At 37.6% G+C, this 18,122-nt stretch overlaps 1 pseudogene; it reads left to right on the forward strand.

The window, feature by feature from the left end:
* The window catches only part of LOC123388898, a 63,916-nt pseudogene extending 56,528 nt beyond the window's left edge, over window positions 1–7,388 (forward strand).
* Window positions 7,389–18,122: the final 10,734 nt, after the last annotated feature.

Raw genomic sequence — 18,122 nt, forward strand, 5'->3', positions numbered from 1 at the left:
GAATTGATATTTGAATCAATGGCTGATATCTACAAACATCAATGTACTTTTCTCAGTTTATGGTAAATTAAAGTAAGATCTACACTAAGTGGTAATATATCCATATAAATATGATAGTTTAATACAAAAATATTCTCTCTGACAAAATATATAGTAAATATATCAATGCAAATGGACATGCAAATGTGAATATTTCAACACAAGGGACTTTTAGAACAATAATTGAATTTGAAACAGACATAGAGAAAGGAAATGCACTGAGAAAGGAAATGAATTTTAAATTCAGAGCCTGTCATGGACCCCCCGAAGAGGCGGGAGATTGCAACTAAATAAAGAGTGCTTTAGGGGCACCTAGGTGGGTCAAAAGGTTAAGCCTCTGCCTTCAGCTCAGCTCATGGTCTCAGGGTCCTGGGATCAAGCCCCACATCACATTGGGCACTCTGCTCAGTGGGGAGCCTGCTTCCCCTCTCTCTCTGCCTACTGCTCTGCCTACTTGTGATCTCTCTGTGTGTCAAATAAATAAATAAATATCTTTTTAAAAAAGAATGCTTTAGTATGACTTAGGTAGCCTAATTTTCTTGTAGAGAAGTACAGCTGATTTCATGCAAGTATAGGACATGATCACAGAGCTGTTGGTCCTGTTGGGTGAATTCTTTGGCATTGTGGATTTTTTAAAATATTTTATTTATTTATTTAAGTGTGGGAGAGAATGAGCATGAGAGGGGAGAAGGTCAGAGTAAAAAGCAGAATCCCCTTTTGGAACTGCGATCCTGATGTGTCACTTGATCCTTGGACTCCAGGATTACGACCTGAGCTGAAGGCAGTCGCTCAACCAACTGAGACACCCTGGTGCCCAGACATTGTGGATTATTGACTGGATGGAAATTATTCCTATTTTCAGGTTGTCAGTTTAGGAAGTGAGTGATGTCATCTATGGAAGAGTTGATCAAGCTTGGAAACCGAATATTTTAACTGGAGTCTAATTGAGCAGAGTTACATTGTTTACTTTAGAAAATGGTTTGGGGGCTAGTTCATAGATGTGCTCTTTGGAAGGGAAATAAATGAGGGTCTTTTATAAGGACGGCATTGATTCAAATTAGGTAGGATTTCCATGGGCTCACATGAAACTCAGGGAATAAAGCTTGAGAGAGTGAAATCTTCCATAGTGATGGTAGAAAATAAGCATTTCCTAGTTCTTTCCTGAATCTGGGGGCAGGAGGGAGTGGTGGCCATGGAAAAGGGGAACTGGTCAGCCTCCTCAGCCTCCACAGACCCCCACAAAAGGCCCAGCTGAGTGCTGTCTGGTATAGTTTTACTTTTACATTTTTGAAGAACTTTTATACTATTTTCCATAATGGCTGTACTAATTTTAAGTCCCATCAATAGTGCTCAAGTGATGTTTTATCTCCACATTCTCTCTAACTCTCATTATTTTTTTTTTCAATTTTGGGTAATATCCATTCTAAAAAGTGTGGGATCATATCTCAAGATTTTGATCTGCTCTACTTGTGAGGTAGGCGCTCAGAGAGTGAATTCACTAATCCAAGTTCACATTTCTAGTAAGAGACTGCTAGCATTAGATCTAGCATTGGCTCCAAAAATCTGCGGCATGCTTTCCAATAAAGCAAAATAAACTTAACTTCAATGTGAATCCAAACTCAAAGTATATACTGATAAATCAGGTATCCCTTCATATATCTGTCTACCAAACTATGTATTTATCAGTTCTAATTCACCATTGTGATATTTCATGAAGGCATATGGAAGAAACAGTAACATGCACATATTAATACTGTGCATTTTAGATCTCTATGTATTATAAAATCCTTAGGAGCACAAGCTCTATATCTAAACAAATAAAAATATATATTGCTTAAATATTTAAAAAGAACATTAATTCCTAAGTCACTAAAGCATTCTGAACTCTGTACTGCATATTCTTTTTAACAGAAACCATTATGGAAACATTAGAAGGCATGAAAAATTCCATGTCTAACTCATTGCAGAGATACTGTAGGGAACCGTCTTTGGCAAGGCTCCAGAGGATTATCTGCTCTGTAATCTGATTCATTCTAGGAAAGTCATTTCACAATACTTTAAAACCTATATAAGTGAAAGCAATGTAAAATAATTATTATCTATGGACATTACAGATACAAGTATGGACACATTTTTCAATGAACTGTGGTAGACTCTGTGCAGCCAGTAGGTTAAAGGTAGTGGGCAAAGAGGTCTGACAGGTTCTTTAGGAAACTCTTCCCCTATCAGTGAGTAAAGAAGCTTATTTTGCAAAGTTCATACAATAGTATGACAAGATTTCTTGAAAAGAGAATGCAACCCAAATTTATATGAAAACTGGTGCCATTTTCTTTTTTTAGTCTGAGATTCTTCTGAAGTTTTAGGCAAAATGATAGAAAATTCTTCGTTCAATGTATATTATTTTTTTTAATATTTTATTTATTTATTTGACAGAGAGAGATCACAAGTAGGCAGAGAGGCAGGCAGAGAGAGGGGGGAAGCAGGCTGCCTGCTGAGCAGAGAGCCCGATGTAGGACTCCATCCCAGGCAGAGACTCTATCCCACTTGGCCACCCAGGCGCCCCATGTTCAATGCATATTCTTGTTGCAGCTATGCAATAATCAGACAGAATTGATTGTGACCAGACTCATTTAGTGATCTGAATGAAATTTTTTTGACATTCATTTTCTTCAGAATAAAATTATACATTGTCTGGTAAACTAGAGGACACATTTCTAGATATCGCTATTTATAATAATGATCCTATATTTGAAAAATCTCTTTATTCTGTAAATATGTGAATCAATAAAGGGAGATGTTTTTCAAGTTTTATTTCCAATTGAATAGGAACATGAGAAACATAGGAAAAAGAATATCTGTAATACTGATAGTCCTTGTTAAATGTTATTAAAAGAAATTAAAACTAGTAATATGCAAATTATTTATAAATGACATTATTTAGAGGAACTACTTCATTATGATGTAGGAATAAACTGAATATATACATTTACAAAGCAAATTACAGAGGAGATATTAAAAGAGGATGATTCTTTGTTAGAAAAATCACCTAGGACAACTTTTGTATAGGGCAGGACATGAATTAGTGTTCACTGAGAGAATCTGGAAGTTATATGTGTATTCTTTACACTATTGAATAAAGTTGTATTTTTGCAGGGAACAAGAGAAAATATGGTTAAGACTGCAGATGAGAGGAAATAAGAAACATCTTTACCTGACTATATAGAAGCACTAAACCAATTTATTTATAAATAACTAACTTGTATACATTCTTGACTCCATTTTATCTATAGTACATTTTTAATTAAAGATTTTATATTTTGGGGGCCCCTGGGTGGCTTTGTGGGTTAAAGCCTCTGCCTTCAGCTCAGGTCATGATCCCAGGGACCTGGGATCGAGCCCCACATTGTGCTCTCTGCTCAACAGGGAGCCTGCTTCTTCCTCTCTCTCTGCCTGCTTCTCTGCCTACTTGTGATCTCTGTCTGTCAAATAAATAAATAAAATCTTTAAAGAAAGATTTTATATTTTTATTTTTATTTCTATTTAGTTCTGAGCAGTTAACCAATTTTCCTTCTTAATTGTTGCCTAAAATACGTTGTGCTAAGATAGGATTCTTTTTATAACAAGTTTAATATATAAATATATGCATCTACTTACCAACTCTGTTAAGACAGGAAATCCAAAGAATTCCCTTAATTCTCTGAAACATGATTTATAAAATCATGCTATCTATAGTCATATTGATGGTTGTATCAACATCAAGAGACTTTCGTCAGGATTAAATACAAATAATTCCTGACATAAATCTTGATGTATGGTAGGTTCCACCCTGTGGATGTGGTCAAAGACCATGTATAGTTCTATATTCTCTGCCATGTGTGGACCTTGTTCAGGTTCAAGCCTTAGTTCTCCTATTCACTAAGAAACCATCTCTTTCCCTTTTTCCACTGCCTATTGTCAGTAATGCTCATGCCAGACCCAAAAGTTCTAGTGAAGTTTAAAAGACTGAAGCAGGTTCAAATCTTTTGCAAACTAAATAGGCTAGTTTTCATTATGTCATTGGGTAAAATTAAAATAAGGTGGAAATAATCTAATTATTTTTACATAAAATATAACTCTTGACATTAGAGTTTGTAACCAGATATTCAGTATCTCAAGTGGTTTCCGTGTCAGATGCAGTACATCTTTACCTTCTAAACACAAAGAGCTTCCCAGTTTTTCATCTTGAATTTGACAGTGACCACACAATAATTGAAAATAAATTTCTTCATATAGACCAAGCACCCTGATGTAGGTATTTCACAGAAGATTAGTAGATGTACATCTATAATAATTTTAGTATATGTAAATTACTAACTAAAATCACTTTTTAAAATCACTTTAGTGTATTACCCCAAGAATGGATGGACATGGCATCAACAAACCACAGGATAAAATGATGGTTCCATAACCTATGCCTCTTGACACCAGGGAAAATACTTCAAATTCGCTTACAATTTTTCCTAGTACTTCATCAATATTTTAAACAAATCTGAAATGCAAGCCCATGATTTTTAACTCAGGCCAGTGTGGATAAAGAGTCACCCCCTTCCTACAACATCAACGTTTTCCCCTTCCCTCCCCAATCTTTCAACATAGTCACACAGCATATTATTTACTAGGATATGCATCCAGAGCTTTGCTTCATCTCCTAGAATGTATTGTCCACATATAAAATATACAACAGTATTGTGAAACATGTTATTTTATATGCATGACTACATAGATTTCATCTTATATTAGGATATTAGGATATCAGTCTACCTCATTTTGGGGATGATTAAGAAATTCTTTTCAAGATAATATTTAGTATTTTCAAGGAGATACCATTTAATAGATTAATTATGTTATTTTTCTGTGTTCTTTACCTCATCTTTCATAAGTGTAGTTCATATATTGGTTTAGAGAAAAGTACATTTTATAATATTAACTTAAGAATAAATAAATGTTTTGCCAAAAAAGTGATGTCATATGCATTTACAGAAATGCCCATAAGTATATGTTGGGCCATCTTATATTATTCCTCTCATTCTCTTATCTGTCCTAAGTGTCAGATTTTGCATTTCACTGTTGCTTTCTGGTTGATTCTCATCAATTTATCTTTTGACACTTTCATTAAATTTATTATTTTAATTATTTGCATTTATTTAGAAAAGTTTTTTGTTGTTACTGGGCACTTTATTCTATAAAACACATGACATTTTTACTTTGGATTTAATAAATTCTCACATCTCTCTGAAGACACCAGATTTTTTTTAAGTTTCTTACATTTATCCTTTTTTTAAAATTTAATTTTATCTTTAAAGTGTTCCAAGATTCAATGCTTATACACAATACCCAGGGCTCCATGCAATATGTGCCCTCCTTAATACCCACAGCCAGGCATTCATGTAAATAACTTTTAATTCACTGTACATATGTGTTAGTGTGTCTATCTTTCATATAAAGAATTCCTCAATATTCTGATGGCTTTTGTCCTAGAAAAGTATGAGACTGAAGCATATAGTCCTTTGTGTGCATAACATGTTAGTCTTTTGTCCCAGATGGTATTCCTTATTGAGAAGATTCCCTCCACTCCTTTTTACTTCGAATATTTTCAAAATGTCACTTTCCAACTCATTTTAAGTGTCTGTTCCTTAAAATGTCTTCACCCAAATGTTCTAATCTCTGATTCCACCCTCTATTCTGTTTCCCACTCTATTTTAACTTATGCAGATCTACTGCTTTATTATTATTTTTGTTGAGTTTTATGACAGAATGTGATACATATAGGAGTTAAACTCACATGTATCAAAAAAATGGAAAGACTTTCAAGTACACAAAAGCAAGAGGTAAAGCAGAAAAAGGAAAGATGCCATAAAGAATGCATAATGTTATATAATTTTTGAGAAGCAGAAGAACAATACAGATGTTTTCAGACAGTGTAAGCATAGTCAAGGAGCTACAATAAAATGCTAGATAAAGTTGTCAGGAATGAAGTTTCTTTAAAGCATTTGAATATTGAGTGAGGAGAACTAAATCTGTTTCCTAGAATTTATTGTTGTCAATAACACTTTACTAGATTTCTTGGGGAAAAAGAAGCGATACTAAGTCTTGGTATCAAAACAACCAAATGATCAAACCAAAAAGATATATATACAGCATGACCTGAGAGGACTACTATAGTTTCAGAAATCTTTGGGCTTAATTATAAACGAAAAAAAAAATTACTGCCAAAATGTAATAAAATATATTCAAGTATGGGTGTATAATTAATTTACATTGCCTTATAATGCATATATAACAATTATAAAGCCTGATGTTATTAATAACTAAACTGACACAGGAAAATAAAATATTTGTATGTTAAAAAGTCACAAAAAATATTATCCTTACAAATTTACACATTTCCATGAAGTATTTTTGGATGGACTTTTACATGTCATCAATATTTTAACTATGAGGAATTTTTTTTTCAAAATATGTGTTAATTTTTTAAGAGCTGCAATGTGTCCTGAATAAATCACAGTGGAACTAAAATAATGAATTAATAAGAGATTATTTTTCTGTACTTACTATTCATCTCTCTTTATGGAAAATTAAGTTACTGTCCCCTTGGAAAATATTAACCAAACAACAACTGATTATTCTTATTGGGGTTATTCCACCATCAAGCATTGGCCTGTGTTTCTTCACTCTCAGTTTTCTTATTTTCCTAATGGCTCTGTTTGGTAACCTGTCCATAATCATCCTAATCCTCCTGAACACCCATTCACACACACCCATGTGTGTCACACACACCCTACAGAAGGATTGATACAGAAGGATTACTATTGACCTCTGTGGCCTATGCATCAATTTGCTTTCCTCTGCACTCTGCTACTTTTATGAACAAAAGAGTGTGTTGTGACCATAAGAGGATCTTGTATGATGGGTTCAATCAACTCCTGTGCCCACACTGCATATGATTTCTGTATCCCTTTTTATAGATCCAGAGTCATCAACAATTTATTTTATGATGTCCCAGCCATGTTGACTCTGGCCTGCATGGGCACTTAGGTCTATGAGTACACAGTTTTTGTAAGCATCACCCTCTTCCTTGTGTTTCCTTGACCTGCAGCACCCATCTCACTGTGATGACGTTCTACTATGCACCCTTTATTCACACTTACTTGTGCACTAGATCCTTCCAATCTCCCACAGAGGACAAGGTCCTTGCTGTCTTCTAAAACATCCTGACCCTAGAATTCAACCCAATCATTTTTAGCCTGAGAAACAAGGTGATGGGGACCCTGAGAAGAATAATTCAGAGGATCTGCACTGTAAATTTGTAACAAAGTTCTTACTAGCCCTGCTGTTTCAAAGTCCATTAATTTTACCTTGTACACTCTTTAAGAATAATACCATTCCAGGATTTAAGATGAAGATTTCATTAATCCAGAAGTTGTGAAGATGGCGGGGAAGTAGGAGGAGGCGTCTTTTCAACTTGTACCCCAAAGTGAGCTGATTACCTACCAAAGAACTCTGATCACCCATGAAATCAGCCCGAGATCAGAATTATGCACGTCTGGATCTCTACTGGGGGAAGAGACACCAGTGGGAAGGTAAAGCAGAGTGGGAACTGCGGACTGATATCAGAAGATAAACAAAAAGGGGAGGGAGCCACCAGAGGTGACCAGTTGGAAAGTAACACCCCAATACGAGTGAGAGTGTCCTCCGTCTGGGGACCAGCATTAACTTGGAGACTGGTTGAAAGCACTCCAAAAGAGCAAAGGACCTCGGGGAGAAATTGTCAGAATGGGGATGGTTAGGGACAGGGGCTTAAGTCCCTAGTCCCAGGACAGCCTCCCCTGGCACTGAGGCAGAGAGAGTGCAGTGGAGAAAACAGCCCTTGGTCCCTAAGCCACCAGCATGCCCGAGAATGCGTGGGGTCCATTTCCTGTGAGGGGATGGGAGCCACTGGGTAGCAGAATGTGAGAGCCCTGCTATAGAGCAGGAGATACTCCCCTGAGAGAGGTATAAAGGCCCAGCTGGTGCCCTTTGATATACACCATTGTTTCAGAGCCTGCATCAAACTCTCCCCCCAGAGAGGTGTGCAAAGACCCAGCCTGGTGCTCTCAGGCCTGAGCCCTGTTCTCAGAGCCTGAGACCCATGTGCAAACTACAGCCTCCCTTGAAATTGGTGTGTGCAAGCCAGGCGCCCTTAGACCCAGAAAGACCAGGCACTCCCAGCCCAGGCCAGCGGGAAAATCTCAGTGTGCGATCGCTGCTTGGAACCTCTCTGGTGTTCTGGAGCTGCCCAGACAGCCACCATTGCCGTGGCTTTGGGTAGAAGCAAACAAGCAAAAGGTCCTGTGTACCCAGGGACAGCGACTTGGAACCTGCTCTGCCCGCGGCCAAGGGGGAACTTATTTAGGCTCTGCAGCCAGACTGAGGCTTCTCTCTGAGAGGGAGATCAGGGTGTAGTTTGTTTTCCTCTAAAACTACAAAAACCCTCAAAAGCTGTCAAAGTGAGAAAAAAAAAAAAGTGAACACACATAAGAACCGCCAGAGAACAAAGCCTGAAATAAAACAAAACAAAACAAATTTCCTCAGAGCCCACCTCCTTGAGGGATACGGGAGGACTTAAGTCAGGGAACATCATTGGCTGAAAACCCACGTGGCAGGCCCCTCCACCAGCAACAACAACAAAGAAAAAAAAAAGAGGACAAAAAAAAAAATAAAAGTACTACAAAAGAACAACCACTACTTCATAGGAAAACTTTTATTTTACATTCATTCTCACTATTCTGGTTCATCTTTTTTTTTTTTTTTCATATATAGGTAATTTTTTTTAACCTAATAACCACCACAACAAGCTCTCCAGTACATCAAATTCTGTAATGACCTTCTAACCTGAACTTTTTGATACATATACCTATGTTTTTCTTTTGCATTTCTATTTTTTAAATTCCTTCTTTTTTTAAAAAAAATTTAGTTGAGTTTAGTCTAGTTCATTCCTTTTTATTTTTATCCTCTAATATTCATATAGAGTTAAACTTTAAAGTAATCCCCTTTCTCCAATCAATACTACCCCCATAGGTAAACTAATTTTTAATCTCCCTTGATCTTAGGGAAGTGGATTCCCTTAACAAAGATATCAAGATATATCCAGGAAGAATCAAAACAAACTTCGTCACACACACTGAGAATTTATAACCACTCTCCCATCTTTTTCTTCCACAAGTGTTTCTGTGTTTTTGTGTTTGTCCTGATAGTATATACATCTTATACTTGGGGTTCTTTTTGACGAGGATCTTCCTTTACTTGCATATATATTTTTTTTTCTTTTGTCATATACTTTTATCAGTCTTTTTGTTTGTCTGTTTTTGTTTGTCTACTTCATAAATCTTACCTTGGGGCCCATTTGGGCTGAACCTTCTCTTTCATCTTCCCTTTCTTTCCTGTCTCTCTCTCTCTTTTCTTTTCTTCTGTCTGTCGTTTGGGTGGGGAATCCTGATTGTTCAGAAGTGTTCGAGGGTGCACCTTGACTGCACCACGGTTGATACATCCAGCTACATCTGTTCAGTCATCTCCCACCAAAATGATTAGGAGGAGGAATGCCCAACAGAAGAAAAATACAGAGTATGTACCTTTTGCAACAGAGCTAATGTCTATCAACATAGACAATATGTCAGAAAGAGAATTCAGGCTAACAATTATCCAGGAAATAGCTAGGTTGGAGAAAGCCATGGATGACCAAACAGAATTGATTAGGGCTGAGTTGAAAGCGACCAGACAGGATGTTCACAATGTTAGGGCGGCACTTAAAGCTACCAGGGAGGAGTTTCACAACGCTCTCAATGAGATCCAATCTAATCTAAACTCTCTGAAAGCTAGGGTAACTGAGACAGAAGATAGAATTAGTGATCTGGAGGACAAACAGATAGAGAGAAAGGATCAGGAGGAAGCCTGGAACAAACAGCTTACAAACCACGAAAACAGAATAAGGGAAATAAATGATGCCATGCAACATTCCAACGTCAGAATTATTGGAATCCCTGAAGGGGAGGGGAATGAAAGAAGTCTAGAAGATATAGTGGAACAAGTCCTTCATGAAAATTTTCCCAATCTCGTGAATGGAACCAGCGTTCATGTACTAGAGGCTGAACGGTCTCCCACCCAAGATTCTACATTCCAAAAGAACATCAACACCTGATAGTCAAATTGAGGAATTATAATTGTAGGTATAATCTCTGGAAAGCCGCTAGGGCAAAAAGGCTCCTTCCTTACAGAGGAAAGCCCATCAGAATAACATCAGACCTGTCCACTGAGACCTGGCAAGCCAGAAAAGGCTGGCAAGATATATTCAGGGCACTGAATGAGAAGAACATGCAGCCAAGAATACTTTATCCAGCAAGACTGACATTCAAAATGGATGGAGAGATAAAGAGTTTCCATGACCAGAAAGGCTTAAAAGATTATGCAACCACCAAGCTGATACTGCAGGAAATATTAAGGGGCTTTCTATAAAAGAGAAAAAATCCTAATAGCATTGAACAGAAATATAGAGACAATCTACAGAAAGAAAGACTTCAATGGTAACTCGATATCAATAAAAACGTATCTATCAGTAAGCACTCTCAATGTGAATGGCATAAATGCGCCCATAAAATGGCACAGGGTTGGGGAGGAGTTAAGATAGCAGGCTGAGACTACTTCAGCTAGCAGGAGATCAGCTAGATACCGATTCCTAGATTGCAAACCCCTCAAATCCATCGGCAGATTGAAGAGAAGAAGAACAGCAATTCTAGAAACAGAAAAACAAACACTTTCTGAAAGGTAGGACTGGCGGAGAAGTGAATCCAAAGCAATGGGAAGATAGACCACAGTGGGAGGGCCTGGCTCCTGACAAGCAGCAGAGCAACGGAGCACAAAATCAGGATTTTTAAAAGTCTTTTCCGTTGAGGGACATCGCTCCAGAGGTTAAACTGGGGCAAAGATAACCAAGGTCAGCGTGGCCTCAGGTCCTGCAGGGTCACAGAAGGATCGGGGTGTCTGAGTGTCCCAGAGCTTGCGGGTATTGGAACGGGGAAGCCGGCTTCAGAGACAGAGCTGACAGTGAGCTTCCAGCTCAGAGTTACCTTGAACTGGTTGCAGGCTCGGTGAGCTCGGATCGCGGCTGGAGGTCAGGCAGACGGGAGTTACTGGGCACTGTTCTCTGAGGGTACACTAAGGAGTGGGGCCCTGGGCTCTCGGCTCCTCCAAGCCGGAGACTAGGAGGCCGCCATTTGTATTCCTGTCCTCCAGAACTCTACAGAAAGAGCTCAGGGAACAAAAGCTCCTGAAAGCAAACCTGAGCAGATTACTCAGCCTGGCCCCTGGTAAGGGCAGTGAATTCCCACCTGGGGCAAAGAGACTTGAGAATCACTACAACAGGCCCCTCCCCCAGAAGATCAACAAGAAATCCAGCCAAGACCAAATTCACCTACCAAGGAGTGCAGTTTCAATACCAAGGAGAGCAGCAGAATTCCAGAGGAGGAGAAAGCAAAGCGGGCAACTCATGGCTTTCTCCCTGTAATTCCTTAGTCTTGCAGTTAATTTATTTTTTTCTTTTTCATTTTTTTTCTCTTCTTCAGCTAAATTTTTTTTAACTTTTACCCTTTTCTTTTTTAATGTTTTTTAACTAGCTTATCTATATATATATATATATATATATATATATATATATATACTTTTCTTTATTTTTTTTCTTTTTTAAATTCTTTTCTTTGTTTTTTTTGTTTTTCTTTCTTTCTTTATGAACCTCTTTTTATCACCTTTATCCCCCTTACGATTTGGGATATTTTCTGATTTGGTTAAAGCATATTATCCTGGGGTTGTTGCCACCCTTTTAGTATTTTACTTGCTCCTTCATATACTCTTAATCTGGACAAAGTGACAAGGCGGAAAAATTCACCACAAAAAAAAAAAAAAAAGAAGAAGAAGAACAAGAGGCAGTACCGAAGGCTAGGGACCTAATCAATACAGACGTTTGTAATATGTCAGACCTAGAGTTCAGAATGACAATTCTCAAGGTTCTAGCCAGGCTCAAAAAAGACATGGAATATATTAGAGAAACCCTCTCGGGAGATATAAGAGCCCTTACTGGAGAAATAAAAGAACTAAAATCTAACCAAGTTGAAATCAAAAAAGCTATTAATGAGATGCAATAAAAAATGGAGCTTCTCACTGCTAGGATAAATGAGGCAGAAGAGAGAATTAGCGATACAGAAGACCAAATGACAGAGAATAAAGAAGATGAGCAAAAGTGGGACAAACAGGTACAGGACCAAGAGGGGAGAATTCGAGAGATAAGTAACACCATAAGATGAAACAATATTAGGATAATTGGGATTCCAGAAGAAGAAGAAAGAGAGAGGGGAGTAGAAGGTATACTGGAGAGAATTATTGGGGAGAATTTCCCCAATATGGCAAAGGAAACGAGCATCAAAATTCAGGAGGTTCAGAGAACACCCCTCAAAATCAATAAGAATAGGCCCACACCCCATCACCTAATAGTAAAATTTACAAGTCTTAGTGACAAATAGAAAATCCTGAAAGCAGCCTGGGAATAGAAGTCTGTAACATACAATAGTAAAAATATTAGATTGGCAGCAGACTTATCCACAGAGACCTGGCAGGCCAGAAAGAGCTGGCATGATATATTCAGAGCTCTAAATGAGAAAAACATGCAGCCAAGAATACTATATCCAGCTAGGCTATCATTGAAAATAGAAGGAGAGATTAAGAGCTTCCAGGACAAACAAAAACTGAAAGAATTTGCAAACACCAAACCAGCCCTACAGAAAATAATGAAAGGGGTCTTCTAAGCAAAGAGAGAGCCTAGAAGTGGTAGATCAGAAAGGAACAGAGACAATATACAAAACACTCACCTTACAGGCAATATAATGGCATTAAATTCATTTCTCTCAATAGTTACTCTGAATGTTAATGGGCTAAATGCCCCAATCAAAGACACAGGGTATCAGAATGGATAAAAAAACAAAACCCATCTATATGTTGCCTACAAGAAACTTATTTTAAGCCCGAAGACACCTCCAGATTTAAACTGAGGGGGTGGAAATCAATTTACAATGCTAATGGACATCAGAAGAAAGCAGGAGTGGCAATCCTTATATCAGATCAATTAGATTTTAAGCCAAAGACTATAAGAGATGAAGAGGGACACTATATCATACTCAAAGGGCCTGTTCAACAAGATCTAACAATTTAAAATGTCTATGCGCCCAACGTGGGAGCAGCCAAGTATATAAACCAAATAATAACAAAATCAAAGAAACACATCAACAATAATACAATAATAGTAGGGGACCTTAAGAGTCACTTCACTGAAAAGGACAGATCATCCAAGCAAAAGATGCACAAGGAAATAAAGGCCTTACATGGGACACCGGACCAGATGGACATTACAGATATATTCAGAACATTTCATCCCAAAGCAACAGAATACACATCCTTCTCTAGTGCACATGGAATATTCTCCAGAATAGATCACATCCTCGGTCCTAAATCAGGACTCAACAGGTATCAAAAGTTTGGGATCATTCCCTGTATATTTTCAGACCACAATGCTCTGAAGCTAGAATTCAACCACAAGAGGAAGTTTGGAAAGAACCCAAATACATGAAGACTAAACAGAATCCTCCTAAAGAATGAATGGGTCAACCGGGAAATTGAAGAATTGAAAAAAATCATGGAAACAAATGATAATGAAAATACAACAGTTCAAAGTCTGTGGGACACAACAAAGGCAGTCCTGAGATAAAAAATATATAGAAGTACAAGCCTTTCTCAAGAAATAAGAAAGGTCTCAGGTACACACCTAACCCAACACCAAAAGGAGCTGGAGAAAGAACAAGAAAGAAAACCTAAATCCAGCAGGAGAAGAGATATAATAATTATCAGAGCAGAAATCAATGAAATAGAAACCAAAAAAACAATAGAACAAATCAACAAAACTAGGAGCTGGTTCATTGAAAGAATTAATAAAATTGATAAACCCCTGGCCAGAATTATCAAAAAGAAAAGCGAAAGGACCCAGATAAATAAAATCATGAATGAAAGTGGAGGGATCACAATTAATGCCAAAGAAATACAAACAATTATAAGAACATACTATGAGCAACTCCAGGCAAACAAATTTGATAAAATGGAAGAAATGGATGCATTACTAGAAACATATAAACTACCAAAACTGAACCAGGAAGAAATAAAAAGCCTGAATAGACCCATAAGCAGTAAGGAGATTGAAACAGTCATTAAAAATCTCCAAACAAACAAAAGCCCAGGGCCAGACGGCTTCCCGGAGGAATTCTACCAAACATTTAAAGAAGAACTAATTCCTATTCTCCTGAAACTGTTCCAAAAAAATAGCAATGGAAGGAAAACTTCCAAACTAATTTTATGAGACCAGCATCACCTTGATCCCAAAACCAGACAAGGAACCCATCAAAAAAGAGAGCTATAGACCAATATCCTTGATGAACACAGATGCGAAAATACTCACCAAAATACTAGCCAATAGGATTCAACAATACATTAAAAGGATTATTCACCACCTCAAAGTAGGATTTATTCCAGGCTGAACAGTTGGTTCAACATCTGCAAATCAATCAATGTGATACAAAACATCAATAAAAGAATGAACAAGAAACATATGATACTCTTAATAGATGCTGAAAAAGCATTTGACAAAGTACAGCATCGCTTCCTGATCAAAACGCTTCAAAGTGTAAGGATAGAGGGCACATACCTCAATATTATCAAAGCCATCTATGAAAAACCCACCACAAATATCATTCTCAAAGGAGAAAGACTGAGAGCTTTTCTGCTAAGGTCAGGAACATGGCAGGGATGTCCATTATCACCACTGCTCTTGAACATAGTACTAGAAGTCCTAGCCTCAGCAATCAGACAACAAAAGGAAATTAAAGGCATGTAAATCGGCAAAGAAGAAGTTAAGCTACCACTCCTCACAGATGATATGATACTATATGTGGAAAACCCAAAAGATTCCACTCCCAAACTGCTAGAACTTGTACAGGAATTAAGTAAAGTGTCAGGATATAAAGTCAATGCACAGAAATCAGTTGCATGTCTCTACACCAACAACAAGACAGAAGAAAGAGATATTAAGGAGTCAATCCCATTTACAATTGCACCCAAAACCTTAAGATACCTAGGAATAAACCTAACCAAAGAGGCACAGAATGTATACTCATAAAACTATAAAATATTCATGAAGGAAATTGAGGAAGACACGAAGAAATGGAAAGATGTTCCATGCTCCTGGATTGGAAGAATAAATGTTGTGAAAATGTCTATGCTACCTGAAGCAATCTACACATTTAATGCAATTCCTATCAAAGTACCACCCATCTTTTTCAAAGAAATGGAACAGATAATTCTAAAATTTATTTGGAACCAGAAAAGACCTCGAATAGCCAAAGGGATATTGAAAAAGAAAGCCAAAGTTGGTGGCATCATAATTCCTGACTTCAAGCTCTATTTCAAAGCTGTCATCCTCAAGACAGCATGGTACAGACACAAAAACAGACACATAGATCAATGGAACAGAATAGAGAGCCCAGAAATAGACCCTCAACTCTCTGGTCAACTAATCTTCAACAAAGCAGGAAAGAATGTCCAATGGAAAAAAGACAGCCTCTTCAATAAATGGTGCTGGGAATACTGTACAGCCCCATGCATAAAAATGAAATTGGACCATTTCCTTACACCACACACAAAAGTAGACTCAAAACGGATGAAGGACCTCAATGTGAATAAGGAATCCATCAAAATCCTTGAGGAGAACACAGGAAGCAACCTCTTCGACCTCAGCTGCAGCAACATCTTCCTAGGAACATCGCCAAAGGCAAGGGAAGCAGGGGCAAAAATGAACTATTGGGATTTCTTCAAGATCAAAAGCTTTTGTACAGCAAAGGAAACAGTTAACAAAACCAAGACAACTGACAGAATGGGAGAAGATATTTGCAAACGACATATGAGATAAAGGACTAGTATCCAAAATCTATAAAGAACTTAGCAAACTCAACACCAAAAGAACAAATAATCTAATCAAGAAATGGGCAGAGGACATAAACTGACATTTCTACAAAGAAGACATCCAGATGGACAATAGACACATGAAAAAGTACTCCATATCACTCAGCATCAGAGAAATACAGATCAAAACCACAATGAGATATCATCTCACACCACTCAGAATGGCTAAAATCAACAAATCAGGAAATGACAGATGCTGGCGAGGATGTGGAGAAAGGGGAACCCTCCTACAACCAAATGTTCATAGCAACAATGTCCACAATAGCCAAACTATGGAAAGAACCTACATGTCCAACAACAGATGAATGGATAAAGAATAGGTGGTATATATACACAATGGAATACTATGCAGCCATCAAAATAAATAAAATCTTGCCATTTGTGACAACGTGGATGGAACTAGAGCGTATCACGGTTAGCGAAATAAGTCAAGCGGAGAAAGACAACAATCATATGATCTCCCTGATATGAAGAAGTGGTGATGCAACATTGGGGCTTAAGTGGGTATGAGAAGAATAAATGAAAGAAGATGGGATTGGGAGGGAGACAAACCGTAACTGACTCTTAATCTCACAAAACAAACTGAGGGTTGCTGGGGGGAGGGGGATTGGAAGAAAGGGGGTGGGGTTATGGACATTGGGGAGGGTATGTGCTTTGGTGAGTGCTGTGAAGTGTGTAAACCTGGTGATTGACAGACGTGTACACCTGGAGATAAAAATAGATTATATGTTTATAAAAAATTTAAAAAAAATTTTAAAAAGCACAAGGTTGCAGATTGTATAAAACGATATGACCTATCCATATGTTGTCTACAATGACCCATTTTGAACCTAAAGATACACCCAGACTGAAAGTGAAGGGATCTAGAAGCATCTTTCATGCCAATGGGCCTCAAAAGATGTCTGGGTAAGTGATTCTCATATCAGATAAATTAGATTTTAAACTAAAGACTGCATTCAGAGATACATAAGTATACTACATAATCCTTAAAGGAACTATCCACTAAAATGATCTAACAATTGTAAATAACTGTGCCCCCAATATGGGAGCAGCCAATTACATAAGAAAACTGTTAATCAAGATAAAGAGTCATATTGATATGAATACACTAATCGTAGGAGATCTTAATATGCCTCTCTGAGAAATAGACCATCGAAGCAGAAACTCAATAAAGAAACAAGAGCATTGAATGACACATTGGAACAGATAGACCTGATAGATATATACAGAACATTCAACCCTAAAACAACAAAATACTCGTTCTTCTCAAGTGCACACGGGACCTTCTCAAGAATAGACCACATACTGGTCACAAATCAGACTCAACCGATACCAACAGACTGAGATGATTCCCTGCATATTCTCAGATCACAGTGCTTTGAAACTGGAGCTCAATCACAAGTAAAAGTTCAGATGGAACTCAAACACTTGGAAGCTACAGGCCACCTTGCTTAAGAATGCTTGGATCAGCCAGGATATAAAAGAAGAACTGAAACAATTCATGGAAACCATTGAGAATGAAGACACTTTGGTCCAAAACCTATGGGATATAGCAACGGCGGTCCTAAGGGGGAAATACATAGTGATCGAAGCCTCCCTCAAAAAAATTGAAAAATCCAGAACACAGCAGCTTTCTCTAAACCTTAAAGAACTGGAGAATCAACGCAAATCAAACCAATTCCTCATATAAGAAGAGAAATCATCAAGATTAGAGCTGAGAATAATGAGGTAGAATCCAAAGATACAGTAGAATGTATAAATGGAAAGAGAAGTTGGTTTTTTGAAAGAGTTAATAAGATTGATAAGCCACTGGCCACACTAATCTAAAAGAAAAGAGAGAAAGCCCAAATTCATAAAATTATGAATGAAAAGGGAGAGATCACAACGAACACCAAGGAAGTATAAACAATCATCAGAAGTTATTATCAACAATTATATGCCAATAAACTTAGCAACCTTGA

This window comes from Mustela putorius, unplaced genomic scaffold (genome assembly GCF_011764305.1).
Source record: "Mustela putorius furo isolate JIRA1106 unplaced genomic scaffold, ASM1176430v1.1 tig00003923_pilon_pilon_pilon, whole genome shotgun sequence".
Taxonomy (NCBI): Eukaryota; Metazoa; Chordata; class Mammalia; order Carnivora; family Mustelidae; genus Mustela; species Mustela putorius.